Here is a 22,808-nt window from a genome sequence, read left to right on the forward strand (position 1 = left end):
TAATCTTTACCATAAACATCAGTGGCTTTATCTAAACTATAAACAGTTCTCCCAGTACTGCTGTGTTATTTGACTGTAATATAGCTAATTCAAGAGTAAAGACTCGATCTCTTGATTTTTGCATTTTTCAAACACAGATTTGAATGCAGCGATTCGAGGATTAATAAACGTATGCAAATCACCATCATTTATAATTGATGTTGCGTGGGTGTTGAGATCTCGATCTTTTAATGATTTATTGTGCAGTTTACACTGAATGCATTAATGCAGGCTGAACAAGTAATGACAGAAAACACTTTTAGGCCCAATCCCGATTTTACCCCTTAGCCTTTCCCCTTACCCCTAACCCTCATTTTGTGTTAATGCCAAAAGGTAGGGGTGTCCCAATTCTCTTAAGTTTGAAGGTGTAGGGTTAAGGGGAAGGGGTGATTACCCCTTTGAACAAAGATTTTTCAGGACCACACTAGAAACCAAGGGGTAAGAAAATTTCCCAGAATACACCAACCACAAAGCCGGGATAGCTGCACACGGAAGTACTGTAAGTAGATCCACAAATTAGTATTTTTTTTGTCATTATTACAAATTTTTACAAAACAAGCACATGTTTTAATACATTCATAACGGCGTTAATGTTTTACCGTCATGGTTTTAAAAAAAAAAAACACTAAAATAAAAACCGCTAAATTTTGCGATCTATAATCCAGAATCATAACTCCTGTACAGCAGTCCTACAACATTCTGACACTCGATGACACTCGAATCCCCTGTCAGTGATGCTTAGTGGCTGAGAATGAGCTGTTTACAGCATCTGCTATAATGTTAATGTTGTTTTTGGTGTGTTTACATTGATGAATATGGCCACTGTGTACATACACACTATAGTTATGATCTTATTGCCACATTATATCGTTATGAAAACATGATATATGCCTTCAGTGATTTCCTGAAGATAAAGACCAAAAAATAACACAACTGGAATCACTACAGCAGTCGCCATCGTCTGATCTCGTATGAAGCAAGAGATCGTGATGACGTGTGCAGGTGCTGTAGTGCTGTCCCAATTCTTAGGGGTAAACTTTGAAGCCCTTCCCCTTAACCCTCGGTTGTAATGGCCAAGGGGTAGGGGTGTAAAAATAGAATTGGGATTGGGCCTTAATAACCTAAGAAACCCACCACATCCCAAATAACCCCACACAACTATTTCTGTGATGGTTATATTTTACAGGAAAGCCTAAATGCTTTCTTACATGTGATTTGAATCATGTGTGAGGCAATCTCTCTGCGATAGTTACACATTTAGGATTAACCAACAAGTAAAAAAAAAAAAAAAAAAAAAAAAAAAAAAAAATATATATATATATATATATATATATATATATATATATATATATGTATATATATATATATATATATATGTATATATATATATATATATGTATATATATATATATATATATGTATGTATATATATATATATATATATGTATATGTATATATATATATATGTATATATATATATATATATATATGTATGTATATATATATATATATATATATATATGTATATATATATATATGTATATATATATATATATGTATATATATATATATATATGTATATATATATATATATACATATATATATATATATGTATATATATATATATATATGTGTGTATATATATATATATATATATATATATATATGTATATATATATATATATGTGTGTATATATATATATATATATATATATATATATATATATATATGTGTGTGTATATATATATATATATATATATATATATATATATATATATATATATATATATATATATATTAATCCATAGGTCATGTGTGTTCCGAACAATGGGTTGTGATGCATACAAATCACAGATCAACCATAATCCATTACACCCTTACTAATTTCTGCTTGGAAGCTTGTCAGCTAATAATGTGTATGCTTTACCCTGTGCAAATATCATCATCATTACAAGTGTTGCCTTTTTAAAGTGCACCTATATGCATTTTTAAGAGGTTTAAACCTGGTTTTGTGTAAGCAGTGTGTGAATATCTCCAGCCTCTAATGATAAACATATATTAATTGTATTATTTATTATCAAACTTGATATAAACAGTCTGCAGAAACACTTTGATTGACATTCTCACTTTGTACGTGTCGTCAGAGGGGGAAAGCCCCGCCCACTAGTGCCCAACTCTCATTAGCATAAACAGCAGCCCTGAGTGAGAAGCAGCCGTCTGTCCATTAGCCATTAGAGTGTTTGAGCTGCTGCAGATTATGTCAGCATAGATGACAGTCACCGAAACACCACAAGGGATGGAAAGCCTTAGGATCAAAGCCTAAAAGGGTCAGTTTCAGAGAGTTAGAAAACATTATTTGTGAGCTGAAACTTCACACACACTCTTGAGACGTCACTATTTTACATCTTGTAAAAAGAGGCATATTAGGTCTCCTTTAAATTGAATAGAGCCATGTCTAGCATTGATTAACTGCTTAAGCAAAAGAAGTCGTCCGAGTTGTTTTTGGAGCATGTGTCCCATTAAGCCCCAGTGTCCTGGCATCAGTGTGAGCCTGCTGATACTGCATTCTCTGCTTCAGTCAGATCATCAGCTGCACACTTGAGTCAGATCCTGCCGGCGCTGGCACTGCACACACTAGGGCTGGTATAAGATTCTGATGGTATGATAACCTTGGATAAAAGTATAACTGGCAACAATCTCAGAAAAAGATTCAAATAAAAAATGTGTGTTAAACAGACTCTGAGAATTTGGAAAACAGTTAAGAAAAAACTAAGAGGAATGGCAACCGTATCAAGAGTTATGTCTATAGCAGATAACCCTGAGTTCTTAATGGGATGCCACTTTTAAAACATGGTGCGATTAAGGGTCTTATGATAATTGATCAGTTATTTAATGAAAACACTATGCACCCATTTTCTTATCTTAAAGACAAATTTATGTTGTCATCAAGCGATTTCTTTCAAAACTTACAATTAAGATGCTATATTACAAATCGTATAGAAAAGGAAATATTCAAAAAAAGTCCCAACTAATGTGGAACAGTATTTTATTAATATTAAAAAACAAAAAGGATTACATAAAAGACACATATCACAGATATATAATGGGGTATATGCCGAAGCATGCTAATAGGACTTTTAATTTGCCAGTAACCTGGGTTAAGTGCTTCCGGCGAATTGAATGGCAATGCAAAATCCGGTGCGTTTAAGGTTTGTTTTCTTTAAAAATCAGCGATCTCCACTAGCTGAGTGATATCCGATTTAAAGTGGGTCTCAGATTGCACAAGAAGCACTGCATTAAATGACATTTCCCCTGCCATATCTTTATAATATGAGCATTTATTTTACCCCAGTATATTCAATGGAGCTTCTGCGTTAGCCTGCCGATTCTGACGGGCGCGTGCGAGTAAACAGCTTTTTGTCTCGTTTTACACATGAGCAACTAAATAAATGCTAAAGTTTATTTAACTGAATGTATTTTGTTGACATTACAACATCAATGCTGTAAAAGAGAAGCGTATAAAATGGAAAAAAACTCACAATAACAGGTCACTGGAAGTGTATCAGCATGGGAACAGCACTAGCTCAGCATATACCCTATAGCCTAATTCTGGATTCAACAGATAACACCCTTCAAATTAAAGCAAAATTGGAATCTGAACTTAATAAAACAATTGAGGATGATATTTGGGAAAACACATGTTCAGAAGCTCATAAGGGGATCAACAGCCATAATTGGAAAGAGTTTGACTGGAAAACAAAAATTAGGTTTTTTATAGCACCATTGATGGTCTCAAAATATATGTGGGTAATCACGCACATATATTTTGGGAATGTCCAAAAATACTTGCATTTTGGCAAGGGGTAAAGATTGAGATAATGAAAATTATGCAGATAGATCTACCTTTTACTCCCCTGTTTTTCTTGCTTGAAGGGATACCCCAGGATATACATAATAAAAACCAAAGATATAAACAACATGTACTTTTACTAAGTGCAAGAAAGACCATGACAACACATTGGATGAAGCCACAGCCTCCAACAATAGTACAGTGGATAGAAAAACTTGAATGTATATATATAGAATGGAGTATATGACTGCTCTACTTCAACTAAAACTGGATATTTTTAAACAAAGATGGGCACCTGTTACCTTGTATTTGAATAGGACATAGTATTTCTTGCTCCTTTGAAACTGAAAATATTGTATTTATTTTGTTGTATATTTTTTTTTGTAATTTTTTTTTTTTTTTACATCTGTGGCTGCTGTCGTTTTTTTGTTTTTTTTGTCTTTTAATAACCGCTGCTGTCACTGAATGTTCTGTTCTGTAAAATGTTTTAATGTATAAAAAAAAAGTATAAGTGGTTCACGGTATAGTGATTACTACTCTATGCTCTTTCTAAATGTCTGGGTAAAAAAAAAACAACTCTTCCCCTATTGAACACAATACATTTCATTTTAAGAAACATTTAAAGTATTTTGGAGCGGTTAAATTCATTCTTCCGGTATGAAAAGAAATTTACTGCATCACATCCACGAGATCCTTGTGTAAATTCCAGTGTGTGGACTGGATGTGTGTACCAGCGAGTACAACGTGATATCTTTAGGTTTTCATCAATAATTCATGAGAAAGACTTGGTTCAAACCAATCAGTGCGCTCTTTTGTGAATAAGCTTCTGGAAATGGTGAAATCCGGATTTGCTGCTTGTCTCCTTTTAAAAAAACCACGGAGCTCCAGTTAGTGTTGATTGCTGTCTCTACAGATTTGGTGTTCGTTGTTTGTTTATTCAGATGGCAAAGTTGGTATGGTCAGCAGTACACTTTCAGTTTTTAAAGACATACTTTAATCAAAATGATTTTGTGGCTAAGTTTACAGTAATATCACTACAATATTATGAACTGAAAGATCCACTGTAAATGCTGCTCTCTGAATGTAAAGATGTAAACACCGCAATCAAACTATTACCGTCGTGTAGGATTTTCGCCGCCTATGATTATCGCCACATTTTCGCTTTGTGACAGGATAGTCTATACACACAGCTGTTTGACATTATTCTCTGCTCCTACCGAGTCACTGCCGACAGACACACACACACACCACAAAATGCAGAGTTGTTTTTTTCTCTCCTATCCGGCATGTGCTATAAAATTCCATCAAAACATCACTCTTCCAGCAGTTCCTCGCATCCAATAACTCGAGGGCCATGCATGAAGTGTTCCTGAATGAAAGTGTAAGTGCCAAACTGCAGTTAACGTCCACAAATTAATTCATGGCCCTATCAACTTTTTTTAAGGCTTTCTCCTAAATCAGAAAGTTATTTTTAACTTTCATCTTCAGATTTTTTTTGTTTTGTTTTTTTAAACAGCCCCCAGAACAGCATATTTAAAAAAAAAAAAAAAAAAAAAAAAAAAAAAAAAAATATATATATATATATATATATATATATATATATATATATATATATATATATATATATATATATATATATATATTTAAGTTAACTATTTACTTTTTAAGTTTCTTGCATCTGCACACATTCTTTTGTGAATTTGTTTTTTGATAGATCACGACTTTTGCATTGGAAGTATGATGTACACACATTTCCTCCCCCGTTTCATCTATTAATGAGACCCCAGTTTACTGCTCTGCATCCTGGTGTAGATGCTGGCTGCCCAGCGAGACTCCTGCTGCTGGCAGATTGTGTGTGTAGGCGCAGGTCTGACAGAAGGAAAGCATCTCTTAAGGCCAGTAGTACCACCAGGTGTGTGTGTGTGTGTGTGTGTGTGTGTGTGTGTGTGTGTGTGTGTGTTTTGAGCCAGAGCGCTGTGCCAATAGCCCTGATGGCAGAGCTCCAATTGACAAATCTCCAGCCCTTCACACGCTCTCCAAAGACCCCTTGAAATAAAAAAGAAACATTTGTGGCTTTAAAGGCGAGAACACCTCAAGCTGATGGGCTTTGTCAGGCCGTTGGTCTGCGTCTGTCATTTGGTGTGTTTTCCACACATTGCCTCTCGTCAGGTTAAAGTCAAAGTGAATTCACCCAATTCAGCGTGTAGAATTGGTATCAGAGTACTCTGATTGGTTACTCGGCAGCGAATCAGAGCACAAAAACTGAAGTTATGTAGCAAGTAGAGCTGTACATTTGATTGACATAGGGTTCATAGTCATGCAAACCTGAAAAAACTTTTTGGAAAAACAGAAAAGCCCATGAAGTTTTGGAAACGTCATGAAAATTAGTTTAACAAATATCTGTATAGTTGATTTAGGGCCTCAGTTTCCTGTCCTTAGCTCACAGGAGTGGCACCCGGTGTGGTCTTCTGCTGCTGTAGCCCATCCGCCTCAAGGTTGGACGTGTTGTGTGTTCAGAGATGCTCTTCTGCAGACCTGGGTTGTAGCGAGTGCTTATTTGAGTTACTGTTGCCTTTCTATCAGCTGGAACCAGTCTGGCCATTCTCCTCTGACCTCTTTCATCAACAAGGCATTTGCACCAAGCGGCAACCTCCCGCTCTCCCTCAGGAAGCCAATACGGAAGTAACTAAAACTGCAATTCATCTGAAATTCCGCTAGTCCTGGCCGCTCCTGGCTCCAAAACAGAGCAAATTTCAATTGAGCCCACTGTTAGAATGGGCAACTTTACAGCAGAAAAAAAGGTGTTTACAGCCTGGTACACAGAAAGATTTTGGTTAGTACAACTAATATCACCTTTCATGACAACTGTGAGGGGGGTGAATTTTTTAGAACTCATCCGTTTCCTTTATATTAAGTTATATTAAGTTTGCATAATTAAGGGCGTGGCCACTTGAGTGGCAGCTAGGTCTCGTTGGTCGCCGTCACGTCACCTCAGCTGAATCCTGCAGATTAGCCACTGAACTCGGCATATTTATCGTATTTCTGTGTTGTTTTATGTGGCTTTACACAGTCAACTGCCTTTTGGACTTGTTTCCTACAATTATTAGATGGCATGTCATGCTGAGTGCACTTAATTGTGCTCACAAACCATTCACGTGGCCTCCGTTTCCCATGTGAGTAAAGTTATATACTTATATACCATCTCTATACATGTATTTGTTTTATTTAAGATCATTTATCGTTTATATTTATATTTAGAGCTGTAATGCACTGCAGAATCTGTCAGATTGATCAGCTGTAGGCTCTAGATCAGTCATCTGAAGCGTTGTCATACAGTGTAATGCTGGATTTCATCAATAGTCTTACATTAACTAACACACACTATATCTGAAGTGTTTGGAAGTAATTCGCGTTTTTCTCCTGTTGAAAAACATCATAAGAACAATGTTTAGTGGCTCAATGTATTACAGCAGTGTTTTTAAAAGACTAAACACTTTATTGATATAGTGTACAGCCAAGCACAAGTGTTCAGAATACAAACGAGTCACAGGTGATAAAGTATTAATCGTTCTCCCAAAGTAAAGTGTGACTGAACCAGGTCCAAGCTAAATGCCAGCAGATGTCTGTAGCTCCGCTCAATCTCCGCCTCTTTGCCCTTGTTTGGTATCCTGCCGTGGGTGTGATGACGCGCAAACTAAATGGCGATGGTTGGCCGCGCCTACTTGTGGCTTCTTTTGCGCTCTTTAGAAACCTATGGGTGACGTCACGGATACTACATCCATATATTTTACAGTCTATGGTTTGCACCTACAGAACTGCCACTCTCACTTCGCTTTCCTCTTATTCGGACCATTCTCTGTAAACCCTAGAGATGGATGTCGATGGAAAATGTATGCTTACTTTGTTAAAATATCTGAATCCATCAAATGAGGATGATTTCTCCAGGAAAAGAGACACCTCTCACACATTTTTAAAAGACGGAATCAAATGAGCTTATTATTTTAATGCTATAGTCTTGTAAAGTTTTCGGTTCTGTATCAGGCAGATGATTTTATCCAGAGCTGTTTGATTTATAACTGTGGTGCAGAATGCATTTATTTACTCAGTTGGGCTTTAGGAGTTTCTTATTTGATGCTTTGATGAACCGCGAAGCAATTAAACCTTCTCAGCTCTGCAGTAGTGCTAATATAATCCTCTGAGCAGTGTGAAATTGTGTGTTTTTATTGCCAAAACAGGATAAGCAGCAGAGCCTCAAACTGGTTTTGTGTGTGTGTGTTTGCAGAGAATAAGAAAATAATTAGAGTAGCCACTGTTCACAATGTATTTGAACAAGAGATTATTGTCAATGTGAAAATGAAGTGCTATAAATGAAAAGAGGTGCTGTAGAATTAAACATATAAAGCATAAAAGTATTTTAATAAGGTGCCTGGTGTATTGAGACAGAAGAAGTGTGTGCAACGGGTGGTTTGTCAAGCCCACTGACCTGCATGAAGCACACTCATGAATAGGGCTGGGTGATATATGCCAAAAAAAATGATCACGATATCATGTTTCATGTCATTCGGTATAACTATTGAATATTTCTAACAATATATTTAGGAATATTAGGATTTGTATTTAACCATTTTGTTTTAATTTACCAAGATTACCAAGGCAAACAGTTTTAATAGTCGAAAACAAAAATATTTAAGCAAAATATCTGATCTCTTCATAGTAAAATAAACATAAGTGTTAAACAGACTTTTAAACTTGATTAATAAAATGTTGCAAAACTTTCAAGTAAAATAACCAGCCATCATTATTCAAATACATATCGTAACATTACAAACTGCATCGTTGAATGACTACATTACCCACTATGCTAACCAAGTCTTTCAGATAGGGTGCTACTGGCTGGGATGCACAAGAAAAGAAACCAAAAAGCCACACTGCTGACATCCTTGCATCTTTTTTATTTACAGTCTCCCCACTGCTGCTATACGACACTCATTTTCACATGTGCTGTCATTCTGACCTGAAGAGACAGGCGCGATGACATACTTTATTTTCAGTTGGATTTGCACTCGCGCTCCTCTGCCGTCTTCATGTAACTAGGCGAACATCAACCGCTTTCTCAGAGGATAAGAGGACAAACCATTACTGCAGCTCTGATACAAGTTTATGGAGAAAAGTTATGCGTAAACAATTAAACGCATATTTTACAAACTACACAAAACGAGGCAACAATTAAATCACACTTAGATTTTATTATCCGGAGGAAAAAGAAACTTGTCCTTTTGAACTGTAACAGTTACTGATAAAGTCTCTGTCAAAGTCTGACATGAAGGCTCATTTTCAAAAACCCATAATAGGGGCTCTTTAATAAAACTATAGCGATTCATACCGAAATGTCATACCAAACTTTTTTTTAATCGTTATTGACAATGGTGTTTGGTCCAAAAATACTGATACTGATTTTATCGCCCGGCCCTAGCCGCAGAACTAACGGACCGCTTTTACTCATTAGGTTTGTTTTTCCCACACTTCCCACGTCCCAGATAGACATTTCCATTTAACATTCAACTATTTATTTTATTATCCACAGTAGAATGTTTCAGGATTTTTTTTAAGTATATTTATTTAACATGACATTTTGTAGTCGCATAAAAAAAAAATCTTCAATATTAACTTGTTGGACATTTTTTGTCATGCAAATGGTCTTTTTGGTAGTTTAGAATTGACATATACACTCACTGGCCACTTTATTAGGCACACCTGCTATTAGCTTTGCACTGAAATGTGACAGGATACAGGTTAATCTCCACTGCTGTGTGGATATCTGTTATGTACATGTACAACATATACCTGATTTAACGTCTACAAACTAGAATTAAAACGTCATCTTTTATAATTGTTCTGACACGCGGCTGTGCTGATGCAGTGAATCGTTGTAATTCATTTCACACGTGCACTGTTTTAAAACATATTACACCTGTAAACTCACTCTTGATCACGTTTGATGATGATTGATGATCCTAGCAAACTTTTAATCGTTATTGACAATGGTGTTTGGTCCAAAAAAATACTGATACTGATTTTATCGCCCAGCCTTAGCCGCAGTCACACTGGAGTTTGTGCGAAATTTTTTTGTAAGGCTCTGCAAAAAGGGGCGGGGTTAAACAAGATAATTAGACATTAAAAAAAGCAAGCGATGGGGTCTATGGGGAGAAAAGTGCAGTGTGACCGCAGCCTTACTGATGCATCATACTGTTATGTGATGCATTGTGTGTATGCTTTAGTAAAATAATAGGTCTTTAAAGTACACATGAAATCAAAACTAACCATGTTGATTTTGTTAGCTCGTGTAATGGAGGCCAGCTAGTAAGTCTTAAGCCTCCTTGTTAGAGCACCCGACTCACATGCGGAAGGTCGCCGGTTCGAAACCAGCTCGGAGCGGGTTTGGTGGCGTAGGACTGGCGGGGTTACATTGGTGCCGTGACCTGGATGGGAGTGAGGTTTAGGGGGGTGAGTGTAACGGAGGCTAGCTAGTGTGTGTGCTGTGCAGGTAAACCTCACTCCTCTGACCTCTAAAGGTGCTCTAGCGACAGACGCTAGAGGCCATTGTCTTTAGCCTCCTTGTTAGAGCAACCTACTCCCATGTGGAAGGTCGCCGGTTCGAAACCAGCTCGGAGCGGGTTGAGTGGCGTAGGACCGGCCGGGTTACATTGGTGCCATGACCTGGATGGGAGTGAGGTTTAGGGCAGTGAGTGTAACGGAGGCCAGCTAGTGTGTGTGCTGTGCAGGTAAACCTCACTCCTCTGACCTCTAAAGGTGCTCTAGCGACAGACGCTAGAGGCCATTGTCTTTAGCCTCCTTGTTAGAGGAACCGACTCCCATGCGGAAGGTCACCGGTTCGATACCAGCTCGGAGCGGGTTGGGTGGCGTAGGACCGGTGGGGTTACACTCGCATTGCTAGTTTTGTGCTGAACAATTTATCTGTGAATGTCATTAAGAAAAATAAATAGTTGGCGCTTCTAATCTTAAACTGAAATCTGAAAATGCACTTTCTGTTTGTTTTTTGTTAAACTCTCAGATTAGGTCTGTGTGAGGTATAGGGGCGGGGCTATGACATCAAACAGAAATGGTAAGGAGGAGGAGGAGTCTGATAGGTAGTAATACAGTCCCCAAACCCTTTTCCCCATCTTTCTGAATGAAATATCCAATGAGCTCACAGTAGAAAAAACAAACCACGCCCACTGCTTTCTCATTTAATATTCTGTTTCTCTAAGACCGGGATGACCAAACTTGTTCCTGGAGGTCCGGTGTCGTGCAGATTTTTAACTCCATCCCTAATTAAACAAACCTGAACAAGCTAATCAAGGTCATACTAGGCAGATATGTTGAGGCAAGTTGGAGCTAAACCCTGCAGGGCACCGGACCTCCAGAAACGAGATTGGTGACCCCTGCTCTAGGAGCTGTATCACAATACAGAACAAACAGTTCCAGCTAATGCAGACTTAAATCTAGTTTAAAACTGTGAGAGTGTGCCTCGGACATTGTGCAGTATCCTGTGTGTGTGTGTGTGTGTGTGTGTGTGTGTCCTCTGTCTGACTTTGAGCTCCTCAAACTGCAGGCTCTGCATCTCCTCCGTCAGTGAAGCTTTAAACAGCCAGAGCTCATCATCACTCCTGCGGCGCACACTCATTAATACAGTGCACTCACTGTGTGTGTGTGTGTGTGCGTGTGTGTGTGAGAGAGAGTGTTTGCTTGTTTGTGTGTGTGTATGTGTGTGTGAGAGAGAAAGTGTTTGCTTGTGTGTGTGTGTGTGTGTGAGAGAGTGCTTGCTTGTGTGTTTGTGTGTGTGTGTGTGTGTGTAACATGCGCGCACTTGTCTGGGTGTGTATGTATCGGTGAGTGGTGAGTGCATGTGTGTGGATGTCTGTGTGGATGTTTCTGTGTGTTTGTGCAGTTTTGTGTGTTATAATGTGTGTCTGTGTGTTATAATGTGGTTCTTCTCTGTGAGTGCATCTCTTGGTGTGTGTGTGTGTGTGTATTTGTGTGAGCACATATGTCTCTGTGGGCTGCTCTCTCTGAGTGTGTGTAGCTCTCTTTGTGTGTTTGTTTCTGTGTGCATGTGATTATGTTTGCGCTCGTGTGTGTGTGTGTGTGTGTGTGTGATTGATTCTCTGTGTGTGTGACTGTATGTGTGTTTGGGTACGTGTTTGTTTGTGTGTGTGCCTTTCTCTTTCTATTTGTGTTCAGGCATGAGTATTTGTGTGTGTGTGTGTGTGTGTGTGTATGAGAGAGAGAGAGAGACTATGATTGCATGTATGTATGTTTGTGTGTGTGCATGAGTGTCACTGTGTGCATTTGTGTGTGTGTGTGTGTGTGTGTGTGTGCGCACACGTGTCTCTGTGTGTTTGTTTGCCTATGCGTGTGTGAGTTTTTTTCTGTATGTGTGTGACTGTAATTGCAATTGGCCACATCTCTCCCTCTCTGTGTGTGTGTGTGTGTGTGTGTGTGTGTGTGTGTGTGTGTGTGACTAACAGCCTATATGATTGTGTATGTGTGTTAGATTGATTTTCTGTGTGTGACTGGGGGTGTGTTTGGGCATCTCTTGTGTGTGTGTGTGTGTGTGTGTGTGTGCATACTGTATGTGCCCATTTCTCTTTGTTTTTATCTTTGTGTGTGAGTGTCTCTGTGTGTTATTGTGTCTATGTTTGTGTGTGTAAGGGTGTTTCTCTGTGTGTGACTGTAATTGCAATTGGCCACATTTATGTTTGTGTGTGTGTGTGAGTTTGTGAGAGTGATTCTCTGTGTGTGACTGGGTGTGTGTTTGGGCACTTCTTGTGTATGTGTGTGTGCGTACTGTATGTGCCCATCTCTTTCTCTGTGCGTGCGTGTGTGTGTGTGTGACCATCTCTTTCTCTTTGTGTGTGTGTGTGTGTGTGTGCTGGGTGGCTTATGCAAATGCGCCTGTGTTGATGAAAGCTGAACTAATGGAGTGAAACAGAAGCGTTGCTCCTGAGTAATGCGCTCTGAAAGTCTCTAAGATGTTTTTGTTTGCTGTTTTCAGCCTCTTCACACTCTCGCTTCGCCTTTGAACACATGATTGGCAGCAGAGGATTGTGGGACAGTGTAAGATGTGCTTGGGAACGGACCGCTTTTACTCATTAGGTTTGTTTTTCCCACACTTCCCACGTCCCAGATAGACATTTCCATTTAACATTCAACTATTTATTTTCTTATCCACAGTAGAATGTTTCAGGATTTTTTTAAAGTATATTTATTTAACATGATATTTTGTAGTCGAATAAAAAAAAATCTTCAATATTAACTTGTTGGACATTTTTTTTTGTCATGCAAATGGTCTTTTTGGTAGTTTAGAATTGACATATACACTCACTGGCCACTTTATTAGGCACACCTGCTATTAGCTTTGCACTGAAATGTGACAGGATACAGGTTAATCTCCACTGCTGTGTGGATATCTGTTATGTACATGTACAACATATACCTGATTTAACGTCTACAAACTGGGATTAAAACGTCATCTTTTATAATTGTTTTGACACGCGGCTGTGCTGATGAAGTGAAACGTTGTAATTCATTTCACACGTGCACTGTTTTAAAACATATTACACCTGTAAACTCACTCTTGATCACGTTTGATGATGATTGATGATTCGAGCAAACTGAACAGACCTTTTATATTCCCGGTTCCTTTGCGCTCGTCCTGTCTTGTCGATATGAGTATATGCGTTACCAGGGCCGGAGCAAGCTGAACTGCCGCTCTAGGCAAAGGACGGTCACGCCGCCCTCAAACCTAAAGTGAAACCGGGGGGTCTATTCTGCCGCCCTAGACCCGGCTATAACTGAGGGCGCGGGTGGCGAGGGTAGTTTAGGGGACACCGCCCTCTCCATTCTGCAACCCTAGACGCGGCTATAACTGAGGCACGGGTGGCGAGGGTAGTTTCGGGGACGCCGCCCTCTCCATTCTGCCACCCTAGACCCGGCTATAACTGAGGGCACGGGTGGCGAGGGTAGTTTAGGGGACGCCGCCCTCTCCATTCTGCCACCCTAGACGCGGCTATAACTGAGGGCACGGGTGGCGAGGGTAGTTTAGGGGACACCGCCCTCTCCATTCTGCCACCCTAGACGCGGTTATAACTGAGGGCGCGGGTGGCGAGGGTAGTTTAGGGGACACCGCCCTCTCCATTCTGCCACCCTAGACGCGGCTATAACTGAGGGCACGGGTGGCGAGGGTAGTTTAGGGGACACCACCCTCTCCATTCTGCCACCCTAGACGCGGTTATAACTGAGGGCGCGGGTGGCGAGGGTAGTTTAGGGGACACGCCCTCTCCATTCTGCCACCCTAGACGCGGCTATAACTGAGGGCACGGGTGGCGAGGGTAGTTTAGGGGACACCACACTCTCCATTCTGCCACCCTATTTGCGGTTATAACTGAGGGCGCGGGTGGCGAGGGTAGTTTAGGGGACACGCCCTCTCCATTCTGCCACCCTAGACGCGGTTATAACTGAGGCACGGGTGGCGAGGGTAGTTTCGGGGACACGCCCTCTCCATTCTGCCACCCTAGACGCGGCTATAACTGAGGGCACGGGTGGCGAGGGTAGTTTAGGGGACACCACCCTCTCCATTCTGCCACCCTATTTGCGGTTATAACTGAGGGCGCGGGTGGCGAGGGTAGTTTAGGGGACACGCCCTCTCCATTCTGCCACCCTAGACGCGGTTATAACTGAGGCACGGGTGGCGAGGGTAGTTTCGGGGACGCCGCTCTCTATATTCTGCCACCCTAGACGCGGATATAATTGTGGGCGCGGGTGGCCAGGATAGTTTCAGGGACGCCTCTCTCTCTATTCTGTCACCCTAGACGCGGATGAGGACGCAGGTGGCGAGGGTAGTTTCTGGGATGCCGCCCTCTCTATTCTGCCGCCCTAGGCGCGGCTATAACTGAGGGCACGGGTGGCGAGGGTAGTTTAGGGGACACCGCTGCCTAGGCGGCCGCCTAGGTCGCCTCTATAGAAGCGCCGGCCCTGTGCGTTACTACGGAGACATGTTAGTACGCGCCTGTCAATCAGTTCGGTGGGCGGGGGAACCGCACTTTTACATCAAGTTGCGGTCGGTCTAAAAACCTCTCCAATTGGTCCACCGTTTATATGTTGTTAAATTAAAAAAAAAAAAGCACTGTTTGTGTTTATATCACCCCAATATGACAGTCTAAACACTATAATTACACACATGTCTGTAGATTTTTCACCATAGGTGCCCTTTAAAAGTTGATAATTCAGTTATAAGAAAATGAAGGCCCTTAAAAGGAATTAAAAAGTCTTAACTGTGTTTTTTCCACAGTGTTTGACTCAAGAAAAGCATAAATATATTTATTTTCCTCCTAATATTAACAACGGCGTGCTCAATCCACGTGATTGGTTTGGGCCGTGGCAGATCCTGCCAAGCTCCTCCTCCGAGTGATGCCGTAATTTGCGGCAAAGGCAGAAAGGTGATGTGACGCTCTCCACATCTAGTGAAACGATTAAGCGAAACAGACGACAAAATGGGAAAATGTAAGTTTGTGTACTCCTGGTTGGAGAAAGACGAGTTTAATCGGTGGCCGAAACCTTTCGCTAAAAAACAGTTGTGTATTTAAAAAAAAAAAAAAAAGTTTTGTTTCTTCCGAGTTTATCTGAGTTCTGTTGCATGGTTGTGCTCCATTGATTTATTTAACTGCAACTGTTTATTACCCCTCTCGGGTCGAAGACCGCGTATACGTGTTTTGACCTGAGGTGTCGTCAAACTGCTGAAATGAACTTAAATTACACTTTCAGTTTTGATCGTACAAATAAGCTCAATACATCAATTGAATCTGTTATGTGTCTACTTTTTGTTGTGTACACTCACAACAACAACAAATGTGTGTGCTTTTGCAAAATAAGGAAAACAAACAGTGTAGGCATTCTGTCTTTTCTCTCTCCATGAACTGGGCGTCGGTAAAATGCACTGAAACTCCGCGAAAACCAAACACACAGAGATGAGGCATGTTTCTCTAGAAAGCTTGAAGTGTCTACTTGTAAATGCAGCTATGCATGTTGAAAACAAACTTTGCTTGATTTAGTAATCAGTATGAAACCAACGCTATGTCTAGTTTCTCAGTCTGATCTCATTAACATACTGAAAACAACACAAATGTCAGTGCATGTCAAAACGTCTCCAGAGCCCCAAAACACCCTCAGACCCCAGAGGGTTAACAACTGTTTATTAAGTGTTTGATACTGAACTTGAAGTGGCGATGAGGTCTTAATATTCTGAGAAGGTCTTTAAGAAGTCTTAAAGTATTGAAATTCTTTTTGGGATTCCTGCTCATACCCTGTAAGTAAACGTCTTTTTGCAGTATTTCACAGTTTGTGTTTTGACAGCGCACTTAACCGCAGTCATTTTAATCTGCTGCTCCCACCTTTTGCTTGCCGCTGATGTGCAGGTAAAGTGAGTTTTCCCCTGTAAACACAGCGCCCCCTCTGTTCAAAACATGTATCGCAATTCATTCAGCACTTCTACCGATTTGAATAGTTACATATTTGATTTGACTTTCACCCAACCGAATCGTTACATCTCTTCCAAGAATACAGTCTAGTTTAGTAAAACAAATATTAAAGTAATCAAAAACAACTTTAAAGCTCTAATAATGCAGTTGTGTGTCATTTAGAGACGAGGACAGGAGGAACTCTGGCAATCCCTCACAATCTCTTCCTCTGTGCGGAACTGAGACTGTTGAATAATTCATTCGGCTGCGGTCATGAATAATGAATGAACCTGTGTGATTAACCAGAGCTATGCCAATTAAGAGAGCGAGAGTGTGTGTGTGTATTACAAAATCAGCCACCTCATTCAATAATGGTAATGTCATTAACTCAGCACAGACTTGGAAGAACCCAGTTTCTCCCAAAATAAAATACGTTTGCAGAAACCCGCAGACAAGTAGACTATCAGGTTCCCTAACACCCTCGTCAACATCATTTGACACTGTGGACAGGAATAATGTCCACGTCTGCGGGATCAGAGACCCTCTTATCGGTTGAGTGCTGATGGAGGAAAAACACCTCTTTTTGGTGTTACTAAAATTACTAACGTTTTTAAATGACATGATGGAGCTAGATTTGCTTGCTTTACACTTTTATCCTCATCTACAGGTAAAGTTTGGTGTGCATGATCAGAATATAGAAATAAAAGTGTCAAGTTTGGTGTGTGTGATCAGAATATAGATATAAAAGTGTAAAGTTTGGTGTGCATGATCAGAATATAGAAATAAAAGTGTAAAGTTTGGTGTGTGTGATCAGAATATAGATATTAAAAGTGTAAAGTTTAGTGTGTGTGGGATCAGAATATAGATATTAATAAAAGTGTAAAGTTTGGTGTGTGTGATCAGAATATAGATATAAAAGTGTAAAGTTTGGTGTGCATGATCAGAATATAGAAATAAAAGTGTAAAGTTTGGTGTGTGTGATCAGAATATAGATATTAAAAGTGTAAAGTTTAGTGTGTGTGGGATCAGAATATAGATATTAATAAAAGTGTAAAGTTTGGTGTGTGTGATCAGAATATAGGTATTAATAAAAGTGTAAAGTTTGGTGTTTGTGTGTGTGATCAGAATATAGATATTAATAAAAGTGTAAAGTTTGGAGTATGAGATTTTAATAAAGGTGTAAAGTTTGGTGTGTGTGATCAGAATATAGGTATTAATAAAAGTGTAAAGTTTGGTGTGTGTGATCAGAATATAGATATTAAAAGTGTAAAGTTTGGTGTGTGTGATCAGAATATAGGTATTAATAAAAGTGTAAAGTTTGGTGTGTGTGATCAGAATATAGATATTAAAAGTGTAAAGTTTGGTGTGTGTGATCAGAATATAGATATTAATAAAAGTGTAAAGTTTGGTGTGTGATCAGAATATAGATATTAAAAGTGTAAAGTTTAGTGTGTGTGATCAGATTATAGATATTAATAAAAGTGTAAAGTTTGGTGTGTGTGATCAGAATATAGATATTAATAAAAGTGTAAAGTTTGGTGTGTGTGATCAGAATTTAGACTGAATAAAAGTGTAAAGTTTGGTGTGAGTGATCAGAATATAGATATTAATAAAAGTGTAAAGTTTGGTGTGTGTGATCAGAATATAGATATTAATAAAAGTGTAAAGTTTGGTGTGTGATCAGAATATAGATATTAATAAAAGTGTAAAGTTTGGTGTGTGTGATCAGAATATAGATATTAATAAAAGTGTAAAGTTTGGTGTGTGATCAGAATATAGATATTAATAAAAGTGTAAAGTTTGGTGTGAGTGATCAGAATATAGATATTAATAAAAGTGTAAAGTTTGGTGTGTGTGATCAGAATATAGATATAAAAGTGTAAAGTTTGGTGTGTGTGTGGGATCAGAATATAGATATTAATAAAAGGTTAAAGTTTGGTGTGTGTGTTCAGAATATAGATATTAAAAGTGTAAAGTTTGGTGTGTGTGATCAGAATATAGATATTAATAAAAGTGTAAAGTTTGGTGTGTGATCAGAATATAGATATTAATAAAAGTGTAAAGTTTGGTGTGTGTAATCAGAATTTAGACTGAATAAAAGTGTAAAGTTTGGTGTGAGTGATCAGAATATAGATTTTAATAAAAGTGTAAAGTTTGGAGTATGAGATTTTAATAAAGGTGTAAAGTTTGGTGTGTGTGATCAGAATATAGGTATTAATAAAAGTGTAAAGTTTGGTGTGTGTGATCAGAATATAGATATTAAAAGTGTAAAGTTTGGTGTGTGTGATCAGAATATAGATATTAATAAAAGTGTAAAGTTTGGTGTGTGATCAGAATATAGATATTAAAAGTGTAAAGTTTAGTGTGTGTGATCAGATTATAGATATTAATAAAATCGTAAAGTTTGGTGTGTGTGATCAGAATATAGATATTAATAAAAGTGTAAAGTTTGGTGTGTGTGATCAGAATTTAGACTGAATAAAAGTGTAAAGTTTGGTGTGAGTGATCAGAATATAGATATTAATAAAAGTGTAAAGTTTGGTGTGTGTGATCAGAATATAGATATTAATAAAAGTGTAAAGTTTGGTGTGTGATCAGAATATAGATATTAATAAAAGTGTAAAGTTTGGTGTGTGTGATCAGAATATAGATATTAATAAAAGTGTAAAGTTTGGTGTGTGATCAGAATATAGATATTAATAAAAGTGTAAAGTTTGGTGTGTGTGATCAGAATTTAGACTGAATAAAAGTGTAAAGTTTGGTGTGAGTGATCAGAATATAGATATTAATAAAAGTGTAAAGTTTGGTGTGTGTGATCAGAATATAGATATAAAAGTGTAAAGTTTGGTGTGTGTGTGTGTGATCAGAATATAGATATTAATAAAAGTGTAAAGTTTGGAGTATGAGATTTTAATAAAGGTGTAAAGTTTGGTGTGTGTGATCAGAATATAGGTATTAATAAAAGTGTAAAGTTTGGTGTGTGTGATCAGAATATAGATATTAAAAGTGTAAAGTTTGGTGTGTGTGATCAGAATATAGGTATTAATAAAAGTGTAAAGTTTGGTGTGTGTGATCAGAATATAGATATTAAAAGTGTAAAGTTTGGTGTGTGTGATCAGAATATAGATATTAATAAAAGTGTAAAGTTTGGTGTGTGATCAGAATATAGATATTAAAAGTGTAAAGTTTAGTGTGTGTGATCAGATTATAGATATTAATAAAAGTGTAAAGTTTGGTGTGTGTGATCAGAATATAGATATTAATAAAAGTGTAAAGTTTGGTGTGTGTGATCAGAATTTAGACTGAATAAAAGTGTAAAGTTTGGTGTGAGTGATCAGAATATAGATATTAATAAAAGTGTAAAGTTTGGTGTGTGTGATCAGAATATAGATATTAATAAAAGTGTAAAGTTTGGTGTGTGATCAGAATATAGATATTAATAAAAGTGTAAAGTTTGGTGTGTGTGATCAGAATATAGATATTAATAAAAGTGTAAAGTTTGGTGTGTGATCAGAATATAGATATTAATAAAAGTGTAAAGTTTGGTGTGAGTGATCAGAATATAGATATTAATAAAAGTGTAAAGTTTGGTGTGTGTGATCAGAATATAGATATAAAAGTGTAAAGTTTGGTGTGTGTGTGGGATCAGAATATAGATATTAATAAAAGGTTAAAGTTTGGTGTGTGTGTTCAGAATATAGATATTAAAAGTGTAAAGTTTGGTGTGTGTGATCAGAATATAGATATTAATAAAAGTGTAAAGTTTGGTGTGTGATCAGAATATAGATATTAATAAAAGTGTAAAGTTTGGTGTGTGTAATCAGAATTTAGACTGAATAAAAGTGTAAAGTTTGGTGTGAGTGATCAGAATATAGATTTTAATAAAAGTGTAAAGTTTGGAGTATGAGATTTTAATAAAGGTGTAAAGTTTGGTGTGTGTGATCAGAATATAGGTATTAATAAAAGTGTAAAGTTTGGTGTGTGTGATCAGAATATAGATATTAAAAGTGTAAAGTTTGGTGTGTGTGATCAGAATATAGATATTAATAAAAGTGTAAAGTTTGGTGTGTGATCAGAATATAGATATTAAAAGTGTAAAGTTTAGTGTGTGTGATCAGATTATAGATATTAATAAAATCGTAAAGTTTGGTGTGTGTGATCAGAATATAGATATTAATAAAAGTGTAAAGTTTGGTGTGTGTGATCAGAATTTAGACTGAATAAAAGTGTAAAGTTTGGTGTGAGTGATCAGAATATAGATATTAATAAAAGTGTAAAGTTTGGTGTGTGTGATCAGAATATAGATATTAATAAAAGTGTAAAGTTTGGTGTGTGATCAGAATATAGATATTAATAAAAGTGTAAAGTTTGGTGTGTGTGATCAGAATATAGATATTAATAAAAGTGTAAAGTTTGGTGTGTGATCAGAATATAGATATTAATAAAAGTGTAAAGTTTGGTGTGTGTGATCAGAATTTAGACTGAATAAAAGTGTAAAGTTTGGTGTGAGTGATCAGAATATAGATATTAATAAAAGTGTAAAGTTTGGTGTGTGTGATCAGAATATAGATATAAAAGTGTAAAGTTTGGTGTGTGTGTGTGGGATCAGAATATAGATATTAATAAAAGGTTAAAGTTTGGTGTGTGTGTTCAGAATATAGATATTAAAAGTGTAAAGTTTGGTGTGTGATCAGAATATAGATATTAATAAAAGTGTAAAGTTTGGTGTGTGTAATCAGAATTTAGACTGAATAAAAGTGTAAAGTTTGGTGTGAGTGATCAGAATATAGATTTTAATAAAAGTGTAAAGTTTGGTTTGGTGATCAGAATATAGATGGGAATAAAAGTGTAAAGTTTGGTGTGTGTGATCAGAATATAGATGGGAATAAAAGCGTAAAGTTTGGTGTGTGTGATCAGAATATAGACAGAATAAAAGTGTAAAGTTTGGTGTGTGATCAGAATATAGATATTAATAAAAGTGTAAAGTTTGGTGTGTGTGATCAGAATATAGGTATTAATAAAAGTGTAAAGTTTGGTGTTTGTGTGTGTGATCAGAATATAGATATTAATAAAAGTGTAAAGTTTGGAGTATGAGATTTTAATAAAGGTGTAAAGTTTGGTGTGTGTGATCAGAATATAGGTATTAATAAAAGTGTAAAGTTTGGTGTGTGTGATCAGAATATAGATATTAAAAGTGTAAAGTTTGGTGTGTGTGATCAGAATATAGATATTAATAAAAGTGTAAAGTTTGGTGTGTGATCAGAATATAGATATTAATAAAAGTGTAAAGTTTGGTGTGTGTGATCAGAATTTAGACTGAATAAAAGTGTAAAGTTTGGTGTGTGATCAGAATATAGATATTAATAAAAGTGTAAAGTTTGGTGTGTGTGATCAGAATATAGATATAAAAGTGTAAAGTTTGGTGTGTGTGTGGGATCAGAATATAGATATTAATAAAAGGTTAAAGTTTGGTGTGTGTGTTCAGAATATAGATATTAAAAGTGTAAAGTTTGGTGTGTGTGATCAGAATATAGATATTAATAAAAGTGTAAAGTTTGGTGTGTGATCAGAATATAGATATTAATAAAAGTGTAAAGTTTGGTGTGTGATCAGAATATAGATATTAATAAAAGTGTAAAGTTTGGTGTGTGTAATCAGAATTTAGACTGAATAAAAGTGTAAAGTTTGGTGTGAGTGATCAGAATATAGATTTTAATAAAAGTGTAAAGTTTGGAGTATGAGATTTTAATAAAGGTGTAAAGTTTGGTGTGTGTGATCAGAATATAGGTATTAATAAAAGTGTAAAGTTTGGTGTGTGTGATCAGAATATAGATATTAAAAGTGTAAAGTTTGGTGTGTGTGATCAGAATATAGATATTAATAAAAGTGTAAAGTTTGGTGTGTGATCAGAATATAGATATTAAAAGTGTAAAGTTTAGTGTGTGTGATCAGATTATAGATATTAATAAAATCGTAAAGTTTGGTGTGTGTGATCAGAATATAGATATTAATAAAAGTGTAAAGTTTGGTGTGTGTGATCAGAATTTAGACTGAATAAAAGTGTAAAGTTTGGTGTGAGTGATCAGAATATAGATATTAATAAAAGTGTAAAGTTTGGTGTGTGTGATCAGAATATAGATATTAATAAAAGTGTAAAGTTTGGTGTGTGATCAGAATATAGATATTAATAAAAGTGTAAAGTTTGGTGTGTGTGATCAGAATATAGATATTAATAAAAGTGTAAAGTTTGGTGTGTGATCAGAATATAGATATTAATAAAAGTGTAAAGTTTGGTGTGTGTGATCAGAATTTAGACTGAATAAAAGTGTAAAGTTTGGTGTGAGTGATCAGAATATAGATATTAATAAAAGTGTAAAGTTTGGTGTGTGTGATCAGAATATA

General features: G+C 37.0%; 3 long non-coding RNA genes across 3 annotated transcripts in view; 1 reads left to right on the plus strand and 2 right to left on the minus strand.

Moving 5' to 3' along the window:
• LOC147843785 (uncharacterized) overlaps positions 1-22,808 on the minus strand; it is an 83,713-nt gene that overhangs the window by 9,681 nt on the left and 51,224 nt on the right. The window contains exon 2 of the long non-coding RNA XR_015490958.1: positions 8,717-8,819. This is a non-coding gene — a long non-coding RNA (uncharacterized LOC147843785). The remainder of the gene's footprint in view (positions 1-8,716; positions 8,820-22,808) is intronic.
• On the minus strand, positions 10,758-15,927 carry LOC147843786 (uncharacterized). Its single transcript, XR_015490957.1, has 3 exons — positions 14,886-15,927; positions 14,611-14,826; positions 10,758-13,803 (listed from the first exon to the last, which is right to left on the minus strand). It is a non-coding gene; the product is annotated as an uncharacterized LOC147843786 (long non-coding RNA).
• LOC147843787 (uncharacterized) overlaps positions 12,947-22,808 on the plus strand; it is a 62,002-nt gene continuing 52,140 nt past the window's right edge. Inside the window, exon 1 of the long non-coding RNA XR_015490956.1 lies at positions 12,947-13,047. This is a non-coding gene — a long non-coding RNA (uncharacterized LOC147843787). The remainder of the gene's footprint in view (positions 13,048-22,808) is intronic.

This window comes from Danio rerio, chromosome 5 (assembly GCF_052040795.2).
Source record: "Danio rerio strain M-AB ecotype USA chromosome 5, GRCz13ab, whole genome shotgun sequence".
In the NCBI taxonomy this organism is placed as follows: domain Eukaryota; kingdom Metazoa; phylum Chordata; class Actinopteri; order Cypriniformes; family Danionidae; genus Danio; species Danio rerio.